Source organism: Mangifera indica, chromosome 18, assembly GCF_011075055.1.
Source record: "Mangifera indica cultivar Alphonso chromosome 18, CATAS_Mindica_2.1, whole genome shotgun sequence".
Lineage (NCBI taxonomy): Eukaryota > Viridiplantae > Streptophyta > Magnoliopsida > Sapindales > Anacardiaceae > Mangifera > Mangifera indica.
Window position 1 is genome coordinate 8,742,248 of NC_058154.1, and position 24,103 is coordinate 8,766,350.

The 24,103-nt window shown below is 32.8% G+C and overlaps 1 pseudogene; it reads right to left on the reverse strand.

The window, feature by feature from the left end:
• Positions 1 to 1,062: 1,062 nt before the first annotated feature.
• Positions 1,063 to 6,196, reverse strand: LOC123201671 (annotated as a pseudogene).
• Positions 6,197 to 24,103: the final 17,907 nt, after the last annotated feature.

Sequence of the window (24,103 nt, forward strand, 5' to 3'; positions counted from 1 at the left end):
GTTGACCCATCATAGTAGACCCAAACCCAATAATAGCTGCACTTATGCATTGTTTTTCTTTTTGAACAATAATGAGGAATTGGATCATTTTGAAATGTTAAAGAGCTATCAAAAGACTAAATATATCTTTGGTTAGTTCCACCTTATCTATCTTGTTGGTATCCTAGATTTTGTTGGTTTTTTGAGCAAAAAATTGGTTCAAGAACAGAGGATTGTGCTTTGTATCTGCGTTTATTCTTAAACGAAATGGAATTGTTTAACGAAAAAAATAGACATTTACTTAAAATAGTTAAGGCTATTATAACTTCAATTTATGTTCCAAAATTTCTTTGGGGGTGAAGAAATTCTAGCACACATCTTATTTGATAAACAGAATTCGTATATATGTTTAAAAATTTCAAACTCCCTTAAACAACTTCAAACATTTTTTTTCTCTAACTTGTCGATTGTACTTGGATTCGGTTTTAAAAGTTTTTGGGTCTACTTGTTTTGTTTACATTCCCCATATATTTTGTTTAAAACTAAATACTAAAGCTGAAAATTGTGTTTTTATTGGTTATACTTCAAATTAAGAGGGTATAAGTGTTTTAATTCTGTGACAAAGAAGATTCACATAAGTTTGGATGTGTCCTTTATGAAGAAACAACCCTTTTTCTACAAGAATCATCTTCAAGGGGAGGATATTGTAGAAGAAGATTGTTTTTGGCAAGTTTATGAACCATTAGTGAAATTGAACTTGTCACCACTCCACAATGATAAACAAGAACAGAAGATTGATGTTCATAATAATGAACAGACTCTTAGTCAATGTATTTGCAATATGGGGAGAATCAACAGATCCCAAACTCTAAGCTTCTAGTTTATACCGGGAGAAGGTCTCACAAAAAGACTAGTGATCCATCTATTCCTCTGGTAACTAGCCAATCTCAGAAAGATAGGTTCCCACAGAATTTTTGCCCGAATGATATGTTCTCAATCTTAAAATTAAAAAACAGTAAATTACCATTTTCCATCAAATTCTGTTGATAAATTTCGTTAAGAACTAGGATAAGAACATGAAAATGATGAAAATACTCTTCTAACAATATTAAAATAATGGAACAATCCTTTTACAGTGTATGACTCATTTACAACAAAGAGTTATAATTTAAAGACACGAGGTTTCATTTTATTTAGTACATAACATAAACCACAGTTGCTTTCTCTAGGGATGTTCATATTTCACTTCCCACATCTGCAAGGAGTGTAGGAGCAATTGTTTCCACACCTGCAATTTATGCTCCAAAGTTCACCAATATCAACAACACCAACACCACTGACTGCCACCATTGATAACCCTAATCAAACATTTAGTCAAGCAAACAAATCTAGTTGAACACTCAATCCAAAAAATAAAAACCTCTTTTCAACATTCAGTTAAAATAGACAAGCTCAAATGAAAAATCAATTTCAACAAGCAAACAAAATTTGCATCATAGTTTTTTTAACAATCAGAAAACCCAGTGGAAAAATCCATTCTGATTGGAATTGCATCAATTATTTAAATGGTAATTAACAATATGTTTCTGGTCAACACAAAAAAAATAATAGGTGAAATTATCCCATCAGTGAGTCCTTAAGCAATGAACATATCAATCACTTTTTATTTAGGTTGCGACTAGAGCATATTAATCAATATAAGTATTCCTTAAGGGCAATTCATTCCCTATGGCAGAAGAGGGGACCTATTTTTTTATTGGCTAAAGTGTGTTCTCAATGAAGTCTCATCTTGCTGCCAACTGCAAGAAATTGTATCATTCTAAGATAAATAAGTGATGAAAATATTGTATAATTCATTGATTAGTGATGAATAATATTTGCTAATTACATTTATATTATATAATGTAATGTTTTTACAACATTTAACGTATGATGAGTAAAAACATAGTAAGTTCAAAAACACTTTAGACTTGGATTTTATAATATTTTTTAACAAGAAATAGACCATTTAATTTGGATTGCATAAACTAGACTAGCAAATGATTTTTTATACAATTATATAACAATTTTAGACTCATAAGGTTTTAAATAGCTTTCAAAACTTGGATTAAATTTGAAAAGTTCTATGTTCAAAGTTTTCACACTTTTACCTTGAAAAAAAAACAAGAAATTCATATTTTACCATTGTAACATGAGATAAAATTTATTAAAAACCTTTATGTCTCAATGAATAATTTAAATTTTTAGTTTTATAAATATTATAAAAATAAAAAATTATTTCTCTTGCCTAGAAAATTTACAAAAATACTTTAAAAGAGTTTGATATGACTCAGCATCGACTCATATATTACCTATTATTTTAATACTAGAAGAGTTAATTTTATAATATCTAGTTCAAATCTACCAAAATATTTACAATATTTTGACTCATTGTTTGTGGTATCTGAATATCTATTTTAGGCTCTAAAAATTTTAAGATTGATCCAATTTAAATGTTTGTTTTTTGGGTACACTTTTGAATATCTAGTTAGGTCACAAGAAGCTTAGGTGCATATGGTATGGATTTTTTTTTTTGATAAGTTATTCAAATCAAGGTTTTAGAAATGTGGCAGAGGCTCAAACCCAGACTTTTTCTTGAAAGTTCTAATACTCTAGCAGTTTTCCTAACTCCCTAATTGTTATGGTATGGAATTCAAAATACAAGTGACAAATGATTTGAATTTTGGTTGGGTCACGTAGAATATAGGTGACGCTACATAACATGAGTTATAAGATAAATGTTTGCTAAGTATGTGTATGAAAATTTTGAAAGGTTTGAATTTTATGCCTATAGTATTTGTCAGAGTAACTTTATAATGTTTGATTTCTTATTCATTTCTTGACTAAATATATTACATACTTGTTTCAAATTTAGTTTTTACTTGCTGAGTTGATGACTAATCTTTTGTCATTTACTCTTTGTAAACTTGAATTGGCATAAAAAAGGGGTTTACTATTTACTTTTGTGAATAAAAAGTCCGCTAAGCGGACTAAATAAATGCCTATTAGGTTTTTATTTTTTTTGATAATCGGGGACCTCTCTCGTATTTGTTGAGAGGGTAAACCCAAGGCACAATGACTAGACCCATCACCATTGTAATAGATAAGTGAAGGTTTCATAAGCGTGACAAAAGCTTAAACCCAAATCTTCACTTTAAAAGTTTTAATGTTTTACTAGTTTTGCTAACCCTTAGGATTAAACCTATTAGGTTTTAGTTGTATGTGTTAATAAAGTCTGGTTTGGAAAGTTTTAGACATTATTATTTGTTATCAATTTTGAGCTATTTTGGTTTTTATTTTTGCAAGACTTTGGAGTTAAATTTATATTTTTGAGGTATTAATTTCTTGAAGTTAGAATTTTGTGAAATTAATTAACTCGCTTAAGACTATGAATTGACTGGCACACTCACACTAGCGAAATTCAATGGTAATTAGCAATCAATGAAAGACACAGAATTTACATGGCTCAAAATCAAATAATTGGATCCACAGTTATATGGTCAATATTATATACTGATCATATAAAACAACACTTATTTATCAAAGGGAAAAAACAAATGATTCGGAGGTACATTTTTTTTAAGATTCTTCATTTGTTCATGTCAAATAAAAGACAAACAGTCATCATAAAAGATTGTATAATCCTAGACTAGGAATGTTTTAAAACATTTAAATGCTATCATATATATTGAAATCAACATGGAGGATTGTCTTCTTTATGATTTTTAGAATTTATTTATATAATATTTATAAAAAAGAATTAGACTATGAAATTTGGATTGCATAACCTAAACAAAGAAAGGATTCTTTATAAAATTTTTTTAGACTTGATTTAGAATTTCAAATAACTTTTAGAACTTGGATTAAAATTGAAAAATTCCATGTTCAATATTTTCATATGTATAATTAAAAAAAAATCATAGCAAATAATCACATCTCATCTGTCAATTAATAAATTGATACTAGAGAAAGAATTTATTTAATTTTAGGAGACTGACCTATTGATTCAGTAATACTCGTACTCAATATCTTTAAGAAGCTCCTCAAAATCTTCAACCAAAAGAGAAGACAACTGTGTACTTTTGAAATACTTAAATTTCGGAAGTGTGTCTTGATAAGTGGCATATATTTGTGGAATGTGATTAGTGAGATTCTCCCAGTTGTCATGTTTTATCATGCAATAGACCACCTTTAACATCATACGAAATACAAGTTCCTTTAGGTTTTTGAGATGCTCAATTCCAGTGGGAATCTCCTTCAACAATGGGCATGGTCCAATATGTAGCTTTGTAAGACTAGGCATTGCGCCTTTCTCTATCATCATGTATTTTAGTTCTATGAAGTTCTCGAGTTGTAAATATTGGAGCTTTGGGAACCAACCTTCTTTTAAATGCAAATCTTCATCACACTCTCTCACATGGAGAAGAAACACCAATAAATTAGGCAGAGCCTGAAGTACTTTCATGGAATCATTGGTTGATCCAACCAAAGCCAATTCCAATCTAATTAGATTTTCATGTTTACAAATCCAAATTGGTACTTTCTTGATATACATAACCAAGTCCAACCGCTCAACACATAGAGGAGGAGAACCCATGGTTTCTAGATCAACAATCTCTTCTCCACTTGTTAACAATCTCACACTCAACCGTTCAAGGTTTTCCATACTCTTGACGATACCAAAAAAATCCTTTACATCTCTATATGCAAGATTAACGCTCAACTTTTTCAACTGCGTCAACATCCTAAGCTCCTTAAGTGCTTTAGAATTTATATATACTTTGAGTAGGCTTTGCAACTCTGTTAAAGCCCCAAAGCCTTCTTGTATTTTCACTGAATTATGGTAAGGACCTTCACAGTTAACCTGTCGAAATATTAGACTTCGTAATTTTTTCATATTCTTGATCTCAACCAAAAGCTCCAACATAGGTGTCCATTTCAAATTCAGAGTCTCCAAGTTGAGAAGCATGCTTATAGACTTGGGAAGTTCTTTCACATTAGTACTTCTCAAACTTAAATAGTGCAAATGAAAAAGCTTTCCCACCCCATCAGGAAGAGAATCTATGGGGGCATTTTCCAAATCAAGTATCTTTAAAAGCTTGAAATCAACAACAAGCATAGCCATGAAGGACTCTAGCAATTTACCTACATCAAAAAGATAAACAGAACGGATCTTTGAGGTTTTTATACTCCCTAAAACAACATCAGTGCTTTTGTGTAATGAAATACGTCGAGTTTTACCAAAATGATCCAAGTCTCTTTCATTTAAGAAATGACAAAAATCACATTCCTTCATCTTTCTTTGAATAATCTCATACATCAAATCATGAACTCTATAACTTTTAACTCGTCCAGAAGCCTTTCTCAGTGAAACTTGAACCAAACTTCTATCAATAAGCTCTTTTAAGTATTCTTCTACAACATGCTCAGAAAGAAGATGGTTGTTACATTGGACAAAGCCTTCAGCCATCTAGAGGCGAATTAATCTCCCAAATCTAATTTCGTAGCCTTCTGGAAACACACCAAAGTATAAAAGACATGACTTGAGATGGAGAGGGAGATCATAATAACCTTTTGACAAAACTTTGTTGCAATCTTTAAGATAGGAATCACTACTTAGTTTTGACCCTAAATTATCCAGTATATTTCTCCATTCAGAAATAATCTTGTTCTTTCTTAAGAGAAGCCTAGTTATCGCAACAATTGCTAGAGGTAGACCTCCATATTTTTCAATGATTTGTTCAGATAAGTCCTTTAGGTTTGAAGGACAATAGTTGCCAGAGACAAATGCATTTTTGCAAAAAAGTTCCCATCCTTTCTCTGAAGACAAAGGCTTAAGCATGTGAACATGAACTACTGAGAATGGTATGAATTCAGCCACTGTTTTATTCCGTGTTGTTAACATTACTCTATTGTTTTTTTTGTTATCAAGTAAAGCATCCTCAACATCTCTCCAAAATTCAACTTTCCACACATCATCAAACATAATCATGTAACACTTATCCTTTAAATGTTCCCTTAATATCATGATCAAGTCCCTTTCTTCTATTTTACTTGCCTCTGTTAGAGTTAACCAGGTTGAACGGTCAAGCTTTTGTATAATCATCTTTAGTAAATCTTTCTTCAAGTATTCTTTTCCAACTGTGATCCAAGCTTGACAATCAAAATGCTTTTTCATTGTATCATTGTTATAAATTTTCTCGGCAAAAGTAATCTTACCAAGTCCTCATTCGTCCACCACTGCAATCACTGACCAAATATTAGATGTTCTATTCACTAACAAATCAATCAATTCTTTTTTAGTAGATTCAATACCCACAACTTCAGTGTCTTCAATGAAAAAAGAACCAACTCTAGAGTCACGAAGGATAATATTTCTCCCTCCATTACTTGAACCTTGATCAATGTACCTAAAGTTGTAGAATTCTCCCCTATGTTTTATTTCAGAAAGTGATGATTTGATATCTTGTATCTCAGTGGCAATTCCATGATGAAGTTTCATTATCTTTATGAAGTAGCAAGCCTTATAAATGTAACCAATAATACCTCTACCATGAGGAATTCTTACTGCCTTCATTATGTACTCATCGATGGCATCCTCAATCTGAAAAGCTTTTTCCCCCAATTGTTTCACCTAAGTTTTGACGCCTTCATCACTCCTTAGTCCTCCTTCTTCTTGTGTAGCTCTTTTATCAGCATCTTTGAGTAAAGATCTTATGCTTTCTAGTTCACGTTTGATTTCTTCAACTCCTTTTTTTGCACTTCCCAACAACTTGATTTCTTGGACAAGCAAAGGTGTCAAGATTTGTATTACAGAGTTCACTACACCTTCAGCCATATCTCACCTTTCCTTATTCCATACTGCATTGATATGGAATCAAAAGATGTAGCAAGTGATAAGAATTATATCTAAGATATGTAATAAACATATAATTAGTAGAGAATCAACATTAGAAGAGTGCTTATATTTAGATATTAGATACTATGTTGACCAAAATTTTGATAGAATTGTTTAAATCAACAAATGTAGATAAGTGACAAGAATTATCATGTCTAACAGGTAAAACACAATCCAAAAATGGTTTATTAATGAAACACATAATTTGTAGAGAATCAACATTAGAAAGTGCTTAGTATAGTGGTTATGAGTTTGGTCACTTTGCCCTAAGGTTTGCATGTCTGGCAAAAAGTGCATTTATTTAGATAAAAGAAATAAGGCCAAAAGACTTATTGTCACACAAGGTATAGTAAAATCACAAACTCCCACCCTCCAACTTTCAAAAACCTAAATACCTCATTCATAACCAAATTTTTGTTAAAAATCTCAGTTAGGGGTAAAATCATCATTTACTAAAAAAATTTAAAGATTAAAGTTTTATCACATTTTCCTCCCTAGGTTTAGAAATCTTATAATTTTCCCCAACCCAAAGTTTGAAAACTGACAAATACCCCGGAGGGTTTGTTTTTCTTTTCTTTGACATCAATTCATCATCTCTGATAGTCGATCATCCTTTTTCTTACCTTATCTCTCTCTTTGGTCACTCTTCCTTCCCTTTATGACCATTTTTTATTATCATCTTTATCTTAGGTGAAGACGAACGATCTTTGTTTGAGACGAAAATGTGTCATCTTCATCTTTAAGACAATAATAGATTTTATTGAAATGAAGATGATTTCATCTTGGTCTTGATAAACAACAGTCAAAGAGAAAAAAAAGAGAGATTAGAGAGAGAGATAAGGTGGGAAGGAGAATGGTCGACAGTCAGAGATGGTAAATCGATGTCGAAGAGAAGAGGAATAAACCGTATAAGGGTATTTGTCAGTTTTCAAATTTTGAGTTAAGGGAAATTGTAAGTTTTTTGAACTTAGGGAGGAAAATATGATAAAACTTTATATTTTTTAATAAATAACAGTTTTACCCCTAATCATAATTGAATTTTTTCACAAAAATTTAGTTGTGAGTGGATGTTTGGATTTTTGAAAGTTGAAGGGTGGAAATTTGGGATTTCACTATACCTTAGGTGGGAATAAGTCTTTCAACCAAGAAAAAATCTTGAAAGATAAAAATTAAATTTGAATTTTCAACTATAAGACTATAATAGTTAGCATGTATAATCCATGAAAATGGAAGATACATTTGTTATCAATATTATTCAAAAAAAGATAAAAGAATGAATTTTCCATTTTAGGCTATCTCACAAGATCCTTGCATGAATTTTACATTCATATAAAATAAAATACAAATATCTTTGTTGAGGTTTGAGGGTAAACAATGGTTCATTTTTATTCTATTGATGTCTTCTACATAAATAATTACATAATTATTTTGTTTGATTCTAACAAACTATTATTGATATGTGTTGAAGTTGTGACTTTAAATATCAATGAGGTAAAAAAGAAGAAGTTAGGACCACAAGTCTTAAGACTTGACAAGATATAGATAATAGTTCGTTGATTGGTTTCTATAGATTGATTTGCCTAAACCATGAGTCTATTGATTGACATACAATTAGGACATTGCTAGCCTTAGAGATGAGTCACATGATTAAAACACCTCCAGAGAGAGAAGTGTGTAAAACTATAACACCTACAGATACTGCTCAAGGTAATATAACCATTGCTTTATGATAAATACATGTGTGGTTATTATGGAATATTAATTTGGAGTGACACATGATTATGCATGGAGAGGCCACGCCTTTGTGTCAATTGCCATGTTAGTTGTATAAGATGAATGCCATGTAATTTTTGAATAAAGTGATACACAATTGTGTATGGTGGAACACATGCCTGTGTATAATGTTACATGGATTCAGTTTATAGTTGGCACATTTGCTATGTTTTATGGATATTCAATCCTATCCAAATACACAAACGAGAGCAAAAGAAAGAAAGAGAAAGTTAAAGATTGACTTTATAGCTTTCTAGTGGTAGTTTTGATGACGCTTTTTGATAAGGAATTGATGAAATCGTAGAGAGAAGAAGGTCTAGTGATCAACCCTTGTTCTTGCAGTAAAATCTTCAAAAGTATGTAGGACACATGACTCTTTCTAATTAATATATGATTTAGTGTGGACTGAAAAGGTTATCTTCTATTACAATTGCATAAATAGGAATGATGCTGATTGGTCATGATTTTGCCATGATTATTGATAAGGAAGCCAAATTGATACGAGTTAGTTTCTTACATTTTTTGTTAGGGTTCATGTTACACCATTATTGATAAAGGAATTTCTTGTGTTGTTATGTGACTTGATGATGATTCATATATATGTAGTGCATGTTAAGTCGACTCTTGGATTAGTGAACTGTAGTTGTTATATTGTAATGTTGGAAGTTCAATGATTTGGTGTTCCTCATACTGTAATGGAGTATATGATTATAGTATCACAAATTTTGTTAATATTGCTCATAGATAATATAGTTGTGATGTTAAATAGCGGGGAAAAAGGGGAATAATATCTTAGTTCAGGTATGAAATTAGGGAAAACATATAGAGACCAAATTAAGGTATGAAAGCTGGTATGAGATTCTTTGTTGGGTTCGACACATGACTGTGTGATATAGGACACATGCTTGTATGTGCAAATTCTATAATTTAGGTTGAGTTTTTTGATGATCTGATGATTATTGGACATAATTTTCTGTTGAATAGTCAACTTGGGCATAAAGTTTGCCTATGTATTTAGTATGCATGACTGTGTATAAGGTAAAATGACTAAAATATCCTTGAAAAGTAAAGTAGTTGAGATGCGTTTAAGTTTGAAAAAGCCTAAGTATAAAGAAAGGGCATATACTTGTGTTTGGAGACACAGTTTGCTAAGTATGCACCATAGTGAAATAATACACCAACAAGTTCAATCATTAGGCAAGGTATACCTCTAAGATAACTAATACAAAGATCAAACAGATAAAAAATTTTGTGTATAAGCTCGATCTAGCTATAGCTTAAAATGTTATGATAAGTATTCAGTCAACCTAGATTTATAGAGAGGCCTTGAGTAGGGTGTTGAGAATTGAGGTATTTATCAAGATAATGTATGGAAAATCTACCTTTGCACAATACTAGAGCCATAATCAAGTGCCACCAATGAACATAGAGGTTTTCCTACAGAAAAAAAAGAGAAAGAGATTATGCCAGCTAAGGGTAATAAGAAATGTTGGAAAACAGTAAGCAGTAAAAGTGAATCGAGGCTCTAGTTGATTAGAGGTGCGATAAACATTATAGAGGAAAGTGTTTGGTTGGATAAGAAGTATTTTCCAACTACTGACAATTAGGACATATAGCCAAATTCTATCTAAGGGCTTTAATTTAAGCCAAACAACTAATGGGGGGAGCTAATGTTACAATGTACACCACCATATAGGCAGTCGCTAAGGCTAGCCTATCATTAGTGACTAGTTAGATTTCTTACCTTATTACTGGTGCTACTCATTGTTTTGTAGTCAAGAGTTTGGTAGAAAGATTAGTGCTACATCTAGTGAAAGTGGCATATAAAGCTAAGATAGAGTTACCAGATAGTGGGTTAGTGATCAGTGATTAGATGCTCTTGGGATAGACCATTGAGATTAAAAGCAGACTATTGCTCGTGGATATGATTTTATTTCACATGCTAGATTTTGTCATGATCTTAAAGATGAATTTTCTAGGGAGAAATAGAGTTGAGATTGACTATCGATGTAAAAAGGTTCAATTCAATCTCAAGGGTGGTGATCAATTGACTTTGGTGAGGGGTATTTCAAAAGCATGATGATTAGTGTCATAATGATGAAATGTTAAGGGATGCACAAGTTTTTTTGCTCATATAGTAAACAAGATAGAGTCAAACCTAAGTATTAATGAGACATTAATAGTTCAAGAGTTTCCAAATGTTTTTCCAAAAGAGTTATCAAGATTAACTCTTGAACAAAAGGTTGAATTCAATATAGAATTGGCGTCGAGCATAACATCTTTATCAAAGGCACCCTACAGAATGACCATAATCAAATTACAATAATTGAGGAAGCAACTCCAAGAGTTACTAGATAATGGGTTTATAAGATCGAGTCATTCTCCTTAGAGAGTTCTTATCCTATTTGTTAAAAAGAAAAACGAATTCATGAGACTATCGAGAATTAAACAAGGTAACGTGAAGAACAAGTACCCTTTAGTTAGAATTGATAATTTATTATATCAATTAAGAGGGGCATTGGTATTCTTTAAAATTTATATAAGATCGAGTTACCATCAGGTCAGGGTAACTAAATAGGATATACCTAAAACAATTTTTTGGACGAGGTATATACATTTTGAATTTGTTGTGATGCCAGTTGGACTAACAAATACCTCTACAGTGTTTGTGGATTTGATAAACAAGGTATCCCATGACTGCTTAAATAAGTTCATGTAATGTTTATAGATGATATTTTGGTATACTCCAAGAGACATGGGGAACATGAGGAACACTTGAGGTTTACCCTACAAAGATTAGGGGATAAGTAACTTTATGCTAAGTTTTCAAAGTGAGGCTTTTGGTTAGACCGAGTTGCATTTTTTAGGCATATGGTTTCAGTAGAGAGTATATCAGTATATCTAAGTAACATTGAGGTAATGTTAGATTGGTATAGGCTAAAGACTATCACAGAGGTTTAGAGTTTTCTAGGTCTAACTGGGTATTATAGAAGATTTGTAAAGGGGTTTGCTAGGCTAGCAAAACTCTCATAACTATCATAAAGAAGGAAATTCAGTTTTAATGGTCAAATACCTATGAAGAAAGTTTCCAATAGTTAAAAAAGGTATTAACCTATGTTTTTGTGTTAGCCCTATCGAAGGATAAAGTCAAGTATGATTTATACACAGACACTTCTTATAGTGGTTTGGGAGTAGTACTAATGTAGTAAGGCAAAGTGATAACATATGCCTCGAGACAACTAAAAGATTTTAAGACTAGATACCCCATTCTTAATTTAAAGTTGGCAATAGTAGTATTTGCTTTCAACATTTGGAGACACTACCTATATGGGGTCAGATGCAACATATACACTAATCATAAGAGTCTTATATATTTCTTCACTCTGAAATAGTTGAATATAAGATAGAAAATATGGCTTGAGTTAATGAAGGACTACAACAGTGATATTAAATATCATCTGGGCAAGACAAATCTAGTAGTAGATACCCTTAGTAGACAAGTATTTATATCATAGTTGATAGTTCAAAGAGGGATTCAAACAGACTTGAACTGAAAGCAAAATGAGATTTATTGAGGCCTTAACAAGATTGGAGATCAAATCCACATTGGTAGAGGAGATCAAAGCTACTTAGTTAAATGATGATTGTCGTAGGTAGAAATTTCAGAGAGTTTATAATGGTCTTGAGACAAACGTCCAGGTAGATGATGGTGTTCTTAATTTTAGAGGCAAATTATGCATTATACCAATAGTTGATTTGAGGTAGAAGATTCTTTTAAAGGCTCACAATTCTCTTTACACCACCCACCCTAGAATGTAAAGATGTACCAAGATTTGAGAAGTTTCCAGTGGTTGGGTATGAAGAAAAATATAATTGAATATGTTGCCAATTGTCTCACCTATAAATAAGTTAATACCGAACACCAAAGACCATTAAGATTACTTTAACCTTTGAATGTGCCTAAGTGGAAATGGGAACATATATCTATGGACTTTATTGTTAGGCTCTCAAGAGTGTAACTTGGTTTTAATGTGCTATAGGTTATGTTGATAAATTAACTAACACAATGCATTTTCTTCCTGCTAAAGACACCACCCTTACAGATTAGTTAGGAAAGCTATATGCATGAGAGACAAGGACATACGATTTGTGTCAGCTTTTAAAAGTTTGCATAGATCATTGGGCATGAATTTGGCATTCAGTCTTTATCACTCGTAGACAAATGGTTAGACAAAGAAGACCAACCAAGTATTAGAGGACATATTGAGAGCTTACAATTTGAATCATTGGGCTAGTTAGATAGATATGTTACCCTTAAGAGAGTTTACCGATAATAACAATTATTAGGTGACGATTCAAATAGTGCCTTATGAGGCACTTTTTGTCATTCTTTTTAACATTAGGATGAGTTGGGTGAAAGAGATGTCTTGGTACAATCACTTGGATCGGAGTTGACTTAGAGTATGATTGATAAAGCCTAGTTGATCAGAAAAAAGATAAAACGGGCCTAGGATTGATAAAAAAGTTATGTCGATTAGAGAAGTATAGATTTGAAATTCAATGTGACTGATAGAGTTTTCATCAAAATGGCCCTTTATAAGCATGTGGTAAGGTTCAAGAGGGCAAGTTGATTCCCAAGTTCATAAACTTATATGAGATTATAGAGCAGGTTAGCAAGGTAGCATAAAACTTGCACTATCGATGAGTGTGAATCGTATTCATAATGTATTCCATATTTTGTCATTGCATAAGTATATTGGTGATCCTTTGCATGTATTAAAGACCAAGGAGATTAAGTTATTAGATGTCTTGAGTTATGAAGAGAAACTGATTCAGATCATAGATAGGAAGATTAAGCACTTTAGGAACCAACAAATTCCCTTGGTTAAGGTACTTTGGAGAAACCACAAAGTTGAGATGACTACTTAGAAGATGGAATAAAATATGAAAGCAAAATATCTCTAGCTGTCTATCAAATTCTAGAAAGGAAATTCCAATAAAGGAAGAGGAATTCTAATACCAATAGGTATGTTTCAAAGGCAATATATCAATTTCTTTATGATAAATGCATGTGTGGTTGTTTGAATGTGAGAAAAATAATGGTATATGAATTTGGAGTGACACACGACCATACATAGAGAGGTCATACTTGTGTGTCGATTGCCATGTCAATTGAATAAGATGGACATTGTATAATTTTTGAATTTAATGATATATGACTATATGTGGTAGAGCACACACCTGTATATGCCATTACATGGATTTAGTTTATATTTGACATGTTTGTTGTGTTTTAAGGATGATCAATCCTATCCAAATGTATAAACGAGAGTAGAAGAGAGAAATAGTTGAAGATTGAATTTCCAACTTACCTATGATAGTTCTGACAAGATTTTCTGGTGAGGCAATTAACGAAAATGATAGAGAGAATAAGGTTTAGTGATCAACCTTTGAGGTAGATTTTTATATTATCAAAGACATTCTTAAGTTTAGAGGCATAGTATGTGTTCCACTAGTTGATGAATTGAGGTAGATGACTCTTGTAGAGATTCATAATTCTCTTTACACTGGTTATCCTAAGGTGTAAAGATGTATTAGGATTTGACGAGGAGTTTTTAGTGATTAGGTATTAAAAAAAATGTGGATGAGTATATTGCTAAGTATTTCACCTGTCAACAAGTTAAGGTTGAACACTAGAGACTGTCAAGATTTCTTCAACGTCTTAGTATGCTTGAGTGCAAATGGAAACATATTTCTATGGACTTTATTGTTAGACTCTTAAGGATATAGAGTGGATATAATGAGTTATGGGTCATTATGCATAGATTCACTAAGATAGTGTACTTCCTCTATATTTAGGACACTACCCCTATAAATCTGTTAAGAAAGTTTTATGTGAGAGAGATTGTCAGGTTACATGGGGTGCCTAAGATTATTGTGTCAAATAGAGACACACAATTTATGTCAACTTTCTAAAAGAGTTTCCATAGATAGTTTGACACTAATTTGACATTCAGTATAACATATCACCTACAAACAAATGGTTAGACTAAATGGGCTAACTAGGTGTTAGAGGACATGTTGAGAGTTTGTTGTTTGGACTATAAAATGAGTTGGGTGGAAATGTTACTTTTAGTTGAGTTTGCCTATAATAACAGTTATTAGATGATAATTCAGATGATGTCCTATAAGGTACTCTATGGTAAGAGATGTTATTATCCTCTATACTAGGATTAGTTAGGTGAAATAGATGCCTTGGTACAATCTCTAGGACCGAAGTTAACTTAAAGGATGATTGAGGATGTACGAGTGATTAGACAAAAGATAAAGCAAACGTAAGATTGACAAAAAACCTATGTTGATCTAAGATGAAAAGATTTAGAGTTCATTGTAAGTAATAAGGTTTTTATCAGAGTAGCCCTTTATAAGCATATGATATGGTTTGAGAGAAAAGTTAAGTTAGCTCCCAGGTATATCATCTCTTATGATATAGTGGAACAAGTCAACAAGGTAGCTTATGGACTCGCATTACCAGTAGACATGGATAAAATTCATGATGTATTCGATTTTTTGTTATTGAGTAAGTATATTGATGATCTTTCTCATGTGTTAGGGATTAAGGAGATTCAATTATTAGAGGACTTGAGTTTTGAGAAGAAAATTGATTCAAATTTTGGATAGAAGAGTCAAACAGATTAAGAACCGGTAAATCTGTTTAGTCAAAATGTTGTGGTGGAACCATAAAGTTGAAGAAGCTATGAGAGAAAAACATTTTGAGCTATTTCCAGTGGATTCCAAGGACAAAATTCTAATAAGAGGAAAGGAATTGTAACAATCACAAGTATGTCTTAAAGGCATAATAGTCATTTTGTATGTGTATCTGGTTATATGATTGATTGAGTATGAGTTGAATGATGTATTGTGAAATTTAAGTGACACAACCATGCATGAAAAGGACATGCCTATTTGTCACATTACCACGTCAGTCAGATAAGAAAATTTTTGCATGCAATTTGAATTAAATAATACATAGTCATATGTGGTGAGACACACACCCATGTATGGAGTTACGTGATTTTAGTTTTAAAAAGCACGTCAGTTGTGTTTTTGGGATCGTTATTGTCAAAGTAAATGCATGTAAACTTGTAAAAGGAGAGGAGAGTTCATACTGACTTTTACGCATTGTCTTAGTAGCTCTAGTGTTCAGTTTCCAGTGACTTGGTGGAAGAAAAGGTAGAGAGAATGAGACCCATCAATCATCTTGAATTCTTTTATAGTAACGTTCTAAAGAAGTGGGATTCTTTATGTTTCTAGTATAAGTTGTGATGTATATTTATGCCTCTAGAATTAATCCTTGGTTAATGTGTATATGATTGGATTATGATGAATTGATGATACTTAGTTGATGATATTTTGTGATGGGAAAATGTACATGTATATAGATAAAGTGATAAATGATGTTATTGTTTACACGAGATGCTTCTTTGATCTGTGATAATTAGATTATACTTAGAATGTGATGGTTTAAGCCACTATGACGCAATTTATAATGTTACAGTTAAGTAATTGTTATAGTAGATGAAATGGTCATGATTATGTGCGGTTTGGAAGCATGGATGTATGCTTTGTGATGTTGAATCTTTTATGGTATGTTTGGCATACTTTTAGCATTATGTTTAAGTTAGAAATAATGTAAGATGATAATAGATTAAGAGGTTCCTAATAGGGATAGATTAAGGTGTGAAATTAGGTAAATTTGTCATTTTTCTTAGTTTGTATGAGACACACCTTTATGTGCACAAATCTTAGATTTTAGATTGAATTTTTTTTTTACCATCCAATAACTATTAGACAGCATTGATTGTCAAGTAGTCAATTGGGACACAAAGTTCGCTTGTGTATAATTTTTGCAAGACTATGTGTAGGATAAAACAACTAAACTACCTTTAAGAAGTAGAGTAGTTGAAAATTGAGATAAGTTGACTTTGAGAAAATAAGCCAAGTTTAGAGAATAGGGCACTAGGAAAATGTTTACCTGGGGAAAAGCCACTAGGAAAGAAGGTCATGTACAATTTGGAGAATTTACATGCCCGTGTTCCAAAAGAAACACGCCTATGTATAAAGCACAGTATAGACACACCCTTGAGGGGATAACTATGCTCATACACAAGGAAGATAAATGCCTGTGTATTTTAGATAACACACCCGTGTATGAAGGGAAAAATAAAGAAAAAAAATAAGAACAAAGCAATCAGCTTAAGGGTCAATCCTGAGAGACATTATAGATATTTTGGGTACACATTAGTGCCTTACGTGCTAAGAGATGAGCTAATGTCAAGCATGAGGTGTGATTAGGGTGAAAGCCAAGATAAGCCTAAGGCAATTTGAGGGTCGAGATGCATGCACGCTAGACATCTTAAAGTCGTTACAAGGGGGCATTGTGAGTACAAACTCCTTACACTGCTTGTAGTAAGACATGTCTACAGGAGGACATTATACCTACAATAATGTACTAACTCTCAATAGAGCCAAGTTATAGTGATGTTTGAAAGTCTAATAATGGTGTAGACGAGTGGACTGCACAATGAGTGTTCATGTGACTAAGGTGCCAAATCCCTGTATTTGATCTAATCTAATCAGTCTAGTATACAATTATGAGACGTAGCTTTCAAATAATAGATTTTTCACCTAAAGATGATATGGTCACATCGGTAGGGATTTAGGTAATGGTTCTTTAGTGACCAAATAGGACATAATTCAATAAAAGAGTTGTGATACATAACCTAGACATTCCTAAGATTAGTAAGAGTACAAATATGAGATATAAAACCCATCATCATCCTAATGGGAGGGTAGAGACATACTCTAGATGACAGAGCTAGTATGGGTCAAGTTAAGGGCATTCTAGGGATTATGTAAATGTTGATAGTAAGGTCTCCTATTTACTGAGTGTTCTATCACTCACTCCCCTACTTTCATGTGCATGTACAAGTAATCTTGATAATTGCAGGATGAGTGGCGATTAGTGGACATAGAGTTAAGGAAGACATTTCTATCATTTTGACAATTTATTAGTTTATGGATGTAGATTATAATTTTATGTATTAGCTACACAAATTATGTTGTTTTTATGAATGTTCTTATGTTGTGGACATCTTTTGTATCCTTCCTAGTCATGTATTTTTGAAAAGGGTATTTCTTAATTTTTGTGGTTTTATAAATGATGTTTTTATTCCAGAGTTTTTGAGACTTACTTATGGTTTAAAATTGTAAGCATGAGGGGGTGTTACACTGTTACACACAAGAGATAGATGGACTCAGATGATTATTTGGTAATTTGATAGTCTAGTTTATGATTTGACTTTTACATGTTAGACTTGGATTTGTATGCAAACACATTGTGGATATTTATTTGGTTTAATTATTGTTGGCACTTGGGATTATGTTATTAATTTCTGTGATTCATAATTTATATGAGGTTATTTTAGTTACTTCATTTTATTGAATGTATGTTAAATTGTAGTAGTTGCATGATGTTAGTTAAGATTAAAGTAATATTTTATCCCAAAGGACTGCATATTAGGGGTGGGGTGTTTGAAAAGCTTAATAGAGCTCGTCAAACAAAATTTGCTCCATGGAAAAAGATCGAAAGGTTACCATTTTGTGATCGGTACGTCTATGGTAAGATGTGTAGGGTGAAGTTTAGTACTGGAGACCATAACACTAAGTCTTCACTGCAATACGTATATGTTTTTGGGGCCTTCCAAGCAATTATCTTTAGGTAGATGCAGCTATTTCCTAAATATTATAGATGACTATACTAGGAGGTTTTGGATCTACTTCATGAAAGACCAAAGAGTGTAAAACTATGGTTCATAATCAGACTGGACGCTATATTAAGCAATTGAGAACTGATAAAAGGCTCAAATTTGTTAACGAAGATTTCAACATCTTTGTAACGAAAGCAATATAGTTTGCACTGGAATGCTAAAGGAACACCACAACAAAACGGGCTTGCAAAACGTATGAATAAAACTATACTTGACTAGGTTTGAAGTTTATTGTCCTGTTTGAAGCATTCTCGTCATCTTTTAGCATAAGCTGCATTTATAGCGGTTTATCAAATATATAAACCCCTTCATTAGCCATTGGTTGCAATGCAAGACACCAATTCAAATGTAGAGAGGTTATCTTGTAAGTTAAAAAAACTTAAAAAGAGTTTCGAGTGTATTGTTTTCATACTCAGTAAATAAGGAAAACTTCAACCAAGGGCTATGAAATGTATTTTTATTAGTTACCGTGATGGAGTCAAAAGGCATAAATTTAGGGATCTATCAGCTAACAAGAGCACCATCAGTAGAGACGTGATTTCAAGGAGAATAAAATTCTCACACTTAATAGGAATACAAACTCTGAAACGGAGTCTCGGACCAAGATGGAACAATCTAAATTTGACCTTGTTGATACACATTCAGGGGTTGCTTCAAGGGGAAATTCAGGTGCTACTTTGGGCAAGAAATTGAAGTACAGAAAGTTGAAAATTTTGAAGCAAAAATTCTAGTAAGAGTTCAAATATCTGATTGTAGATGAGGTGGATAAAGAAGCTTCTCAACCTAATGACTTGGGGAATTATCAGTTAACCTGTGATAGGGTTGGTAAAACCATCAGGCCACCTAAAAGATTCGGTTATGTTGAATTGGTTGTGTATGCACTACAAGTTAATTGCTGAAGAAACTGACAAGGAACCAAAAACAGTAAATGATCCAGTAAATTCAAATAAGACAATGGTTGGATGCAATGAAGCAGGAATATGATTCTCCGATGAAGAATCAAACATGGCAAGTTGTTGATATGCCCAAAGGAGGAAAGACGGTAAATGCAAATGAATTTTTAAAAGAAGCCCAAAATTCCTAGAATTAGAGCCGCCCAGATTCAAAGCTTGTTTGGTGGCAAAATGTTTCACACATGCAAGAAATTAGATATGTTCATGATTGAATCTGGTTTGACTAAAAGCAAACAAAATAGTTATTTTTACTTCAAGGAATTAAGTATAACTGCTTTATCTATCTTGTTTTGTACGTGCTAGTAACATGTAAAGACAAGGCTGAAATGGAAAAGTTTAAAAGGCTGACGAGCTTACATTTCGATGTGAAATACTTTGTTTAAGTTGGGAAAATTCCAAGCATGAACATAACCAAAAATTGAAAGGTTGGTACACTGACCTTGCTTCAGCAAGATTATCTGTAAAAGATGCTGAAAAGGTTTAATATGCATGATGCCAAGGCAGTAAAAACACCTATAGAGCATCACTCTAAATTGAGTGTTTCACAAAATCCAAAATCTAGTACGCAGAAGGAGATGATAAACGTGCATACACTAATGCTATAGATAGTTTGATGTACTTAATGATTCTACAAGACTAGATTTGGCTATTGCAGTATACGATAAACCAATTTATGAATAATCAATTTAACTCTTACGAAATATATCAACTTACAATAAGCGGTAGAACTTGTTACCTGAATAAATGAGATAATGGAAGACTTTGTGATATTCAATGTCCCAGTTTTCTATCTTTCTTCAGGCAAGAGAGGATAATCTCTTATCGCGTGCAACTAATCATTCAGCCTTGAAGTTAGTACAAGAACAAAATAAGAATCAAGAAACTAACCAGGTGTTTCCAATCTTGATTCTTGAAGATAACTCAGCCTTGAAGTTAGTACAAGAAGCCACGTTGTCTATGAACCATCAGAAAAGAGGGGAATTCGGTTCAGGATTATATATTTTCTCAAGTGAGAATGATTACAAAGATGGGAATTGAATGGAACTTGGAAGGGCAAAGAATTTTTCCTTTTTCATTCATCTTTTGTTGCTTTCAAGTTAAGTATCTATGTATGCTTTACTTTCGTTTTGTGCCTCCTTACCTGATGCTCACTCATCCATTTGCCTCAACCATGCAAATTCTAACAAACAATTAAAGCAATTCTTATGTAAAAGACATTCTGATAAGCTCCATACCTACAAGAGAATTATTTTCAGTTCTAACAAGCTCTATACTATCAATTTTGAAGTCTTAATTGCCTCAACAATATATATTTGAAATCTTTCAGCAACTAAAGCAACTATCTCTAATTGCAAAAAGATAAGAGAATCTGGGGGGCATCAACAGTCGGAAGCTCTCTATCTGTTGTGTCTGGATAAATGAATTTATTTATTTAAAAAAAAACAAATAAAGCAGGAGCCTAACCTGTTACAAAAGTAAAAGAACATAACAACGTCTACCACTAAGAAAACTCAGTACATCTACAGACACATTCTTAACTAAAAGACATGATTTCATGACACCCACAACCAGGCCATGATTATATGCTTGATGCCTGTTGATGTTGATTCGAATATATGATCTGCATCATTTGAAGTGTTACTGGTCAGATCACACTAGAAGACTTCGGCAAAACAAGAACTGTGCAAGAAACTAGGAACCAATATCTGGAGAAAATGGATCCAGGCAAAGTACTATCCCATAACTAGATCTTCCACCAATAAACAAGTGTACAAATGCATTAGATGTATCACAATTACAAGTTGAAGAACTCAGCAAGATGCAGAAGAAATGATATGTGTAAACTGTTCACCAACTTGAGCAGAATTTAAATCTCTTGTGATGGTGGCCTTTATTACATTACAGTGAACAAGTTAGAACATAAATGCTCAGTAGTAATGAACTAAAGGATTAAAGTATAAATCTGAGCAAAGAACATGTATATGTAGCCTCATAGCCAGCTAGCATTCAAAGGAGAAAACAAGCCCACTCCATCATCAAAAAATAATAATTAATGCTTAATTAACTACAGACTTTTCAAAATTCTCACTTAAAAAAAACTTACAAGGCCGTTCTTATAGCTCTTAGAGTGCTACAAATACACCAAACCAAACAATTGAACCAAATCATTCAAAAATAACGTTTGACTCTGGTTGGGTTCTATTTGGTTTGAATAATTTGAAAAACGGTTAAGGTCTATAATCTAGTTTAGGTGTAAATAAAATAAGCTCATCCAAACCAACCCGACTTGGTTTCAAAAGTAAAGATTCGATTTGTTTTTTAAACCAAATAAAACTTGAGTTAGCAACAGTACAGTTTAATTCAACTCAAATTTGGTTGAAATTCATAACTCAAATTGAAAATATAATTGTTCTTTTTAAAGGATATGTTAAAAATTTTTAAAACACTCCCAAACTTTAAAAATTAGAATTGCTGTAAAACTAGTAGTTTTTTTTTTTTTTAAAGGCTATGAATTATTGAATTTCCTCGAATTATATTTAATTTACAAATTATTGACTTTTTGCCTAAGTTTACTCTATAAACAATGTTATTTTACTATCGATTTAACCCCCTCTCTTCCCTCTTCATCTTTCAGACTTTTACCACACACTGTCTCGCTTTCTCTGTGCTAGGGTTTTGAATTTCGATTACTTTTCTGTCATAGTTGAAATATGATTGGCAGAAATGTTTAGTATTGAAATATCTATCAGAGTATATGGGTGAAAATGCTTGAATCAAATGTGGAGGACTTCGTTGTAACTTTGCAGGATTCAATTAAGGTGCTGTTTTCTGAGTCTGTGGAAAGATTTATACCTCTGGAGTCAAGAGAAGTTGCAGTCATATTGGCAGCAGAACCAAAGGCCTCGGCCAAGCATGCTGGAATTGAAAAGTCTCCCTCGCCCACCAGTAATATTTGGTGGGCACTGCTATAATGCTTTATTTTTTTTCTCTTCTTCACTGACTACATGAGACCCTTCCATAGTTTGCATACTTTTCCGCAAGCTTGATTGAAGAAGAAAATTATGTAAGATATTTATATACACCACAGAACTCTTGGTTAGATTCATTACCTGAGACAGGTCTCTTAGTTTTCTTAGCTCCCTTAAATTCACTTATCTGGGGAAACACAAATGAATTGTAGAAGAAAATGAAAGGATAATTCATGCAGGGATCATTAATTATAATAAATTCGAATGCACTTTCTGATTTAATGTCACTCAAATGAAAGGATAAGCCATGCATAGTGTTTCCAAGTTTTATTTGTTCTGTTTTGGTTTTGCTTTATCAGTCTTTCTATTCAGATTTGCTGACACCGTTCTATATTTTGAATGCTCTTTTGTTCCTAATTTTTATAAGGCCAAAGGACTATTTCCCACCGAAGGTATGTTGTTTTCCAAAGTTTTCCTCCGTTAACTTTAAAAATCTCATTTATCCATCTATGAGTTATTTAAATTAACAGTTTAAAGGGCAAAATCATTATTTTATTTATAATATTAAAAATAAATAAAAATTTTATCCCTTTTTCTCTCCCTAACCCCTAAAAACTAACTATTTTCACCTAGGCCAAGTTTTAAAAAATAGCATTCCTCCCCCCCAGGGTTTAGTTTTCAATCCCCAACGCTAAATCCAACTCCACTGACGATGAAGCTTTCCAGAGGCATCAACATGCTCCGATTGTCTCTCTTCCCTCCTCTAGAACGTCGGTCGACTGAGATCTGGGCTAGAAAATTGAAGAGCTTCATCGGGAGATGAAGCTCTTCATCTTCCCAAAAGTGTTCTTTTGGGAAGACGATCGTCCTCTAGATGAAAATAAGGTCGTTGTCTTCGTCTGGGAAGACAGAGAGCTTCGTCGGACGAAGCTCTTCAACTTTTCAGTCCCAAATCTCAGCCAACCAACGTTCTAGAGGAGGGAAGAGAGACTGTCGGAGCATGGTGATGCCTCTGGAAAGCTTCATTGTGGGCTATGACATCTGATTTGGTGTCGGGGATTGAAAACTTAACCTTAGGGGGGAATACTATTTTTTAAAACTTAACCTAGGGAGAAATGGTTAGTTTTTAGGGGTTAGGGGGGAAAATGAGATAAAATTTTAAGGGGTTAGGGTTTTTTTAATTTTAATCATTCATAGATGGGTAAATGAGATTTTCAAAATTAATTGGAGGAAACTTGGGAAATCAACATACCTTGGTGGGAAATAGTCCTTTGGCCTTTTTATAACTGCATTGTTTTTAAATTTAGGCAAGATGACTTATTCCCACCCAAACTATCTTGTTTTTCTAAGTTCTCATCCCTTAATTTTGAAAATGTCAAATACCCATCTATGAATAGTTAAAGTTAACGGAACCTAACCCTTTAAAATTCAATCTCCTTTTCCCCCCCTAAACTCTAAAAACTAAAAGGTTTTTCCCTAAACCAAGTTTTAAAAAATAATATTTTTCCCTAGGGTTTATTTTTTAATATTTGGCACCATCGCCAACGACAAAGAGTCCCCAACGTATCACTATGCTCTAGCAATCTCTCTCCCCTCCTTCGGAACTGTGACCTATGAAGATCTCGTTTTCGTCTGAGAAGACGAAAAGCATGAGTGATGGAT